Here is an 8,648-nt window from a genome sequence, read left to right as displayed (position 1 = left end):
GTTGAAAGGGGTCATAGATTAATCTATGACCCCTTTCGACACATTCAAACCAACCAAATAGGTCCCTAGGGGCCCTAGGGACATGTTGTCATGAAATGCATCGAAAGGGGTCATAGGTTAACCTATGACCCCTTTTGACGCATTTGAACCAACCAAATGGGTCCCTTGGGGTCCTAAGACCCCTAGGGATGTATGTTGTCATGAAATACGTCGAAAGGGGTCATAGGTTAACCTATGACTACTTTCAACACATTCGAACTAACTAAATGGGTCCCTAGGGGTCCTAGGGCCCCTAGGGACATATGTTGTAATAAAATGCATCAAAATGGGTCATAGGTTATCGTATGTCCCCTTTTGACGCATTCAAACCAACCAAATAAGCCCCTAGAGACATATGTTGTTATGAAATCTGTCAAAAGGGGTCATAGGTTATCGTATGACCCCTTTCGACACATTCGAAACAACTAAATAGGTCCCTAGGGTTCCTACAGCCCCTAAGGACATATGTTGCCATGAAATGCATCGAAAGGGGTCATAAGTTATCCTATGACCCCTTTTGATGCATTCAAACCAACCAAATAGGTCACTAGGGGTCGTGGGGCCCCTAGGGACATATGTTCTCATGAAATGAGTTGAAAGGGGTAATAAGTTATCATATGACCCCTTTTGACACATTTGAAACAATCAAATAGGTCCTTAGGGGTCCTAGGGCCCCTAGGGACATATGTTGTCATGAAACGCATTGAAATGGGTCATAGCTTGACCTATGACTCCTTTTAATACATTTGAATCAACCAAATAGGTCCCTATAGGTCCTAGGGCCCCTAGCGACATGTGTTGTCATGAAATACGTCGAAATAGGTTATAGCTTAACCTATGACCCCTTTCAACACATTTGAACCAACCAAATAGGTCCCTGGGGTCCTAGGGCCCCTAAGGACATATGTTGTCATGAAATGCATTGAAAGGGGTCATAGGTTATCAGATGACCCCTTTCAACGCATTCAAAATAACCAAATAGGTCTCTAGGGGTCCTAGGGCCCCTAGGGACATATGTTGTCATGAAATGCATTGAAAGGAGTCATAGGTTAACCTATGACCCCTTTCGACGCATTTGAACCAACCAAATAGGTCCCTAGAAGTCCTAGAGACCCTAGGGACATATTTTGTCATAAAATGTGTCGAAAGGGGTCATAGGTTATCATATGACCCTTTTTGACGCATTCGAAATAACCAAATAGGTCCCTAGGGGTCCTAGGGCCCCTAAGGACGTACGTTATCATGAAATGTGTCAAAAGGGGTCATAGGTGGGCACTAAGGACATATATTGTCATGAAATGCATTGAAAGGGGTCATAGGTTAATTGATGACCCCTTTCGACGCATTTTATGATAACATATGTCCCTAGGGGCCCTAGGTTAACATATGACCCCTTTCAACGCATTTGAACCAACCAAATGAGTCCCTAGGGACATATGTTGTCATGAAATACTTCAAAAGGGGTCATAGGTTATTGTATGACCCCTTTCGACGCATTCAAGACAAGAAAATAGGTCCCTAGGAATCCTAGAGCCCCTAGGGACATGTGTTGTCATGAAATGCATCGAAAAAGGTCATAGGTTAGCCTATGACCTCTTTCAACGCATTCAAAACAACCAAATAAGTCCTTAAGGGTCCTAGGGCCCCTATGGACATATGTTGTGATGAAATATGTCAAAAGGGGTCATAGGTTAGCCCATGAACCCTTGTTCAAATGCGTCGAAAGGGGTCATATGATAACCTATGACCCCTTTCAACACATTTGAACCAACCAAATGGGTCCCTAGGGGTCATAGGGCCCCTAGAGACTTGAACCAACAAAATAGGTCCCTAGGGGTCCTAGGGCTCCTAGGGACATATGTTGTCATGAAATGCATCGAAAGGAGTTATAGGTTAACCTGTGACCCCTTTCGACGCATTTGAACCAACCAAATAGGTTCCTAGGGGTCCTAGTGGTCCTAGGGACATATGTTGTCATGAAATGCATTGAAAGGGGTCATAGGTTAACCTATGACCCCTTTTGATGCATTTGAACCAATCAAATGGGTCTTTAAGGGTCCTAGGGCCCTTAGGGACATATGTTGTCATGAAATGTGTCGAAAGGGGTCATAAGTTAACCTATGACCCCTTTCGACCCATTCGATCAAATCATATATAATATCCTATTAAATATAATAATAATGATCATATATATATATTAATATATTATATTTATAGGTCACAATAATAATAATCTTAATCTTAATAATCACATATATTACTATATTATATTTAATAATAATAATCATAATAATAATTATATACAAATATTATATGTAATAAAATACTAATACATAATAACATTTGTACAAATTTGTTCACATTGCCCACACTTTCCAAATTTTGGCTTCCCTCTAAAATTTGTTATCCATTTTGGGTACCTGATATGGGATCGGGTACCTAAAATACTAGCATGGTTTTTCCAAAATATTTTTTGTCACTACAGACCCAACAATCACATTTTTTGGGGGCCATTTTCACAGATTTGGAGAAAAATAATTTCTTGGGGCCCATATAATCGAAAAGGGTTCTATAATGCATGATTAGGTGTCCGATATTATTTTCTAAATGAGGAACAATAGTCCTCAAAAGGCTAAATGCAAAAGGAAGCTATTGAATGAAGACATTGCAGCATATAGGGAAAGGGACAAGGTAAATCACCAAAGGAAGAGACAAGGTATGTTAAATGTGAGTCAAGTTGACGATGTATTGATTGAAGGTGAAATCATATAGTCAGATAGTGAATATGTATAGTTGGGGAATGAAAATGTACCAATTGATAATGATAATATCAGGATTGAAAATTTAAAGAATGAAATTTTAGTAGTTCATAATGTAAATTGCATGATTGACCATGTCAAAAATGTCAATGTAGAGGAATGTTACATATCTCCTAATTATAATCCACATGAAGGTTCTAGAACACCAAAATGGATAATTGAAATTGATGAAATAATTATTACCAATTTGGAAGGGAAATATAAGAAAGAACCATTCGATTATGGGCTTTAAGACTATATAAGATGTTTTTCAACAACAAGACTATGGTAAAGCAATGTCAACTTTTTATGCACTTATTAAAGATGCAAAAGATTGGACCTATGCTTTCCAAATTGAAGATTCGTGTCAATAAAAGAATTGGAAAGAAATGCCATTATTGTGAAGAATCTTTTCACTACTCTCAATAGCAATGGAAAAAATAACAGGGAGAAGGATAGAGAACTACTCGAAGGGTTAGTACAACCTCTTTGGCAAGTCATCATTTGAGAAAGGATAGATATATGAGACAAACTTCTATTGACTTGAACCTAAATTGTACTAGTTTTAGAAGAGTATTTAGTAGACGAGAGAGAATTGATGATCCTCTCTAAAATGAAATATGAGATTTTGGTGGGAGACTTCCATGTTTTGATAAGAAGCTATGTGATGATGTGAAGGAATAAATTACACAATTTTGGCACTCTATCTCAAGAGTATTACCCAATGCTAAAGACGTGTTAAAGTTGAGAACTGGCATCAAAGACCGCATGCCACATCCTAAACATTATTTGGAGGTAAGTCAAACTATGTTGTTCAAAGAATTTAGAGAGAGTCATCCAAGATTGCATATATCACAAAGGGTTTTGAATCTTTGAATCCATTTTATTGTGTGCCACTTAAATTTAAAATACATGTTGTTGCAAATATCATGTCAAGTTTTCTATGCACCATGAACTATTATGCTTCATACATTCTACTTTGCATACTAAAGAAATGTTGGAGAATTGTGATACTAGTGGGCTTCCAAAATCATCAAGAGACTTGCTAGATCAATTTTTATGTCATAGAGTTGATGTTTGTTATCTTTTAAAGAAATGCTTGCTTAAATGAGAAGTGTTCAAAATGTGGTGGCTTATCCAAGTTTGACAAATGTTTCCATGAGGGGTGTGAACAAGATCTTGGGAAGAAAATAGTAAAAAAGATGGTATATGAAATGGTGAAATAGACATTGAAGAGTGGGGATGAGGGATCTAGATGTGGATTGGTTGCAAAAGAAATCAATGTGGCTAGTTTTATTTTAGATTTCAAGACAAATCTTTTCTACAAGTATGCAAGACATAGTCACAGGTCTTAGTTGTTGGATCAACGATTTAGAATGTGTAAGGAGACTTTTTCTATTGGCACTATTATATCAGTTGTTGACTTTGCTGAGAAGTACACATTTTGACCACAAAATGAGACACAATCTCAGTATTACAACTCCATTTAGATTTCTATTTTTGTCCACATAACATATAGACATGCCCCTGATAGTGCAGAAGATAATCGAAAGATTATTAGAGAGTACCATTTTAATATGAGTAATGATAGATCTCACTCTAACAAGTTTGTGCAACATTATTTTGAGAATTATTTTGATTTCTTACAGGAGCATGACATTGCTATGGATAGACATATTATTTGGTCAGATAATTGCATAGGTCAATTCAAGAATGCTCACAGGTTTTATTGGCTGTGTAGGATGCATGTACAGAGGGGGTGCCTCATATTTGGAGATTTTTTGAGTCTGTCCATGGGAAAGGGGAACATTATGGAGCAAGGGCATGTGTGAAGAGAGATCTAGTTAAGAAGCAATTGAAGATTTCAGTAGCAGAGCTTCTTGATGCTTGTAGCATTATTGATTGGTGTAGTTCAACATTATCACAGGGGGGACTCTTGATTCAGTAGTACGCAAATTCTTTTGGTTGGTTGAGGAAGGGTCTATAGGTGATAGATTAGATTGTGCTATAGTCAGAGACTCATCAAAAATGCATTCATTTCAAAGTTTTGATTCTAGTGCACGGACCATTTGGACATGACAGCTAGCTTGCTTTTCTCCTAGTTATTTTTAGTGTGGCTGGGATCACTGTGAGTTGAGTGAGTGGGTGGACACATGGGCTCCATATTATCTTACTGCATTTTCTATCATACCCTCTATAAAAAATGATTACATGGAAAGTTCACTTGAGCATAACCATCTATCAGATCTTCTTCAACCAGGACATGTCTTTGCATTAGTTGCACCACAGGGAAATGATGAGAAATTAGATTATCAGTTAGTATGTTGTGTAAGAGGTAAACAAAAGCTTACACAACTAGTCACAAATGATGATGGATTCACATATCCTACTGGTTCAGTGGTTGTTGCTAGAACATGGCTATGGACATACATGCTTAGAAGGAATGGAATTCCTGGATTCGAAAACTATCAAAAGCACAAAACAACTCTCATATATTTGCATCTTATTATAGCAACAAATGTGAATTTTTTGAAGCATCAAGGAAGACCAAAAGTAAAATAAATTTTTACTATTACTAATGCTAATTATGAAGCCCTATTAGAGACCTTTAATAGAGAGAAGACCCTACTAGAACACTTGACTAGGTATATTTACTTCTTATGTTATTTTGTTCATAATGATTCAATGAACCAATGATTATCTTGTTTAATACAGTAAGTTACTGATATTTTTTATGATATTTGAATGTAGGTACATCATGAAGAGTAGCCATGCATGAAGATTAAAAACTAAATAAGGAGCAGAACGAAGAAAAATCTATTCTATTTTTGACACTACGATTTTTCACACTACTTTTTTTGACACTACGATTTTTTATACTACTATTTTTTACACTACAATTTTTGCTAGTTGCATATTGATGTAATAATGATGAAACACTTGAGATATTGTAAATGTAAACTTGTTGATTTAATGTAAGAAACAAAGATGATTTTACTTAATGCAATTTATGTGGAGGGACCTAAAAAATGATGATTTTGATACATACTAACACCAAACTTGCATTGTGCGCAATGCCAAAAACTTGAGAGAGCTAAAAAATAATGTTTTGACTTAATACTAACCCTAGTGACACCCCTTCTTTAGCCACAGAGAGCCTCCATCGTTCACGGCCACCCCGTATCGAAGAGTCTCCAAGGTGCTCTAAGTGCATTTCGAGGCCAATCCTCCAAGGTTCGTAACTTAGAGCTCATGAGGGCTATTGATGAAATGTCAGATTGTATTGGATGTTCATGTCAAGGCCTAAAATAACCTATCTCTTTTTTAAGAGATCACATTTCATTTGGATTTGGCACAATGATCTCACTCGATGCCAAAACTTGTAGTGTGCCTTAGTTCATAGGTGCATCGCAGCGTAACTTTGAAACTATTGATCTTGACATCAAATCATTAGAACCATTAGCTTTGAATGGGTGGGTGAACCCTAGTGACACCCTTGTTTTGGCCACAGAGAGCTTCCATCGTTCATGGCGACCCCACATCGAAGAGTCTCCAAGGTGCTCTAAGTGTGTTTCGAGGTCGATCTTCCAAGCGTCATAACCCAGAGCTCATGAGGGTTATCGATGAAATGTCAAATGCTATAAGATGGTCATGTGAAGGCCTAAAATAACCTATCTCATTTTTGAGAGATCACATTCTGTTTGGATTCACAACAATCTTGCTCGATGCAAAACTCGTAGTGTGCCTCAGTTCATAGGTGCATCATAGCATAACTTTGAAACTGATGATCTTGGCATCGAATTGCCAGTTCTATTAGCTCCATATGGGTGGGTGAACCCTAGTGACACCCTTGTTCTTTTTGTGGAGATCCTCCATCGTTCACGACCACCCTGTACCAAAGAGTCTCCAAGGTGCTCTAACTACGTTTCGAGGTCGATCTTTCGAGGGTCATAACTCAGAGCTTATGAGGGCTATCGATGAAACGTAAAATGCTAAAAGATGATCATTTTGAGGCCTCAAATAACATATCTCAATTTCAAGAGATCATATTCTATTTGGATTTGGCATCATATTCAATTCGGATTTGGCACAACAATCTTGCTCAATGCCAAAACTCATAGTGTGCCTCAGTTCATAGGTGCATCACATCGTAACTTTCAAACTGTTGATCTTGGCATTGAATCATCAGTGCCATTAGCTTTGGATGGGTGGGTGAACCTTAGTGACACCCTTTTTCTGGCCACATAGAGCCTCCATCATTCGCAGCCATGTCGTACTGAAGAGTCTCCAAGGTGCTCTAAGTGTGTTTCGAGGTTGATCTTCTGAGAGTCATAGCTTGAAGCTCATGAGGGCTATCGATGAAACATTGAATGATATAGGATGGTCATGCCAAGGCCTAAAATAACCCATCTCATTTTTGAGAGATCACATTCCATTTGGATTTGGCACATCGATTTCGCTCGATGCCAAAACTCGTAATGTGCCTCAATTCATAGGTGCATCACAATGTAACTTTGAAACTGTTGATCTTGGCATTGAATCGTCAATGCCATTAGCTCTAGATGGGTGGGTGAACCTTAGTGACATCCTTATTCTGACTGTAGAGAGCCTCCATCATTCATGGCCACCCCATACTAAAGAGTCTCCAAGGTGCTCTAAGTTTGTTTCGAAGTTGATCTTGCGAGGGTCTTAACTCAAAGCTCATGAGGGATATTATGAAATATCAAATGTTATAGGATGATCATGCTGAGGCATAAAATAACCTATCTCATCTTCTTGAGATCACATTCTATTTGGATTCGGCACAATGATCTCGCTCGATGCCAAAACTTGCAGTATGCCTCAATTCATAGGTGCATCACAGTATAGCTTTGAAATTGTTGATTTTGGCATTGAATTGTCAATGCCATTAGCTCTGGATTGGTGGGTGAACCTTAGGGACACCCTTTTTCTAGCCATGGAGAGCATCCATCATTCGCATCCACCCCGTACAGAAGAGTCTCCAAGGTGCTCTAAGTACATTTCAAGGTTGTTCTTTCGAGGGTCATAACTCAAAGCTCGTGGAGGCTCTTGATGAGATGTCAAATGCTATACGACAGTCATGTTGAGGCTTAAAATTACCTATCTCATTTTTGAGAGTTCACATTCTATTTGGATTCAGCACAGCGATCTCGCTCGATGCCAAAACTCGCAGTGTGCCTCAACTCATAGGTGCATCACAACGTAACTTTGGAACTACTAATCTTGGCATTGAATCATTAGCACCATCAGCTTTGGATTGGTGGATGAACCCTAGTGACACCCTTGTTCCAATCATGAGAATCCTCCATCGTTCGCGACCACTCCATATCGAAGAGTCTCCAAAATGCTCTAAGTGTGTTTCGAGGTTGATCTTCCAAGGGTCATAACTCAAAGCTCATGGGGGCTATAGATGAAAGGTCAAATTCTATAGGATGGTCATGTCAAGGCCTACAATAACCTATCTCATTTCCAAGGTGCTCTAAGTGCATTTGGGCAGGTGAACCATAGTGACATCTTAAGGGATTGCAAAGACTATTTCAAATTAAACATATATGATAGCATTTCAAATTAAACGTTGCATCAACATTTGATAATAAAGGTTGTTAAAATCTTATTCAAAAATTATTTCATTTGAATCGAATATAACAAACATGATCAAAATGAATGATATTTCATAAACATGAACAATACACATGATTCACGATAAATTGAACAATACTATACTAAATTAATATGTATATCATTGTGCTCATAAATGACAAAAATATATGTCAAAATACATGTATTCAT

This window comes from Cupressus sempervirens, chromosome 3, assembly GCF_028749045.1.
Source record: "Cupressus sempervirens isolate cs-2001-9-10 chromosome 3, ASM2874904v1, whole genome shotgun sequence".
NCBI lineage: Eukaryota > Viridiplantae > Streptophyta > Pinopsida > Cupressales > Cupressaceae > Cupressus > Cupressus sempervirens.
Note: the sequence above shows the minus strand (reverse complement) of the source record.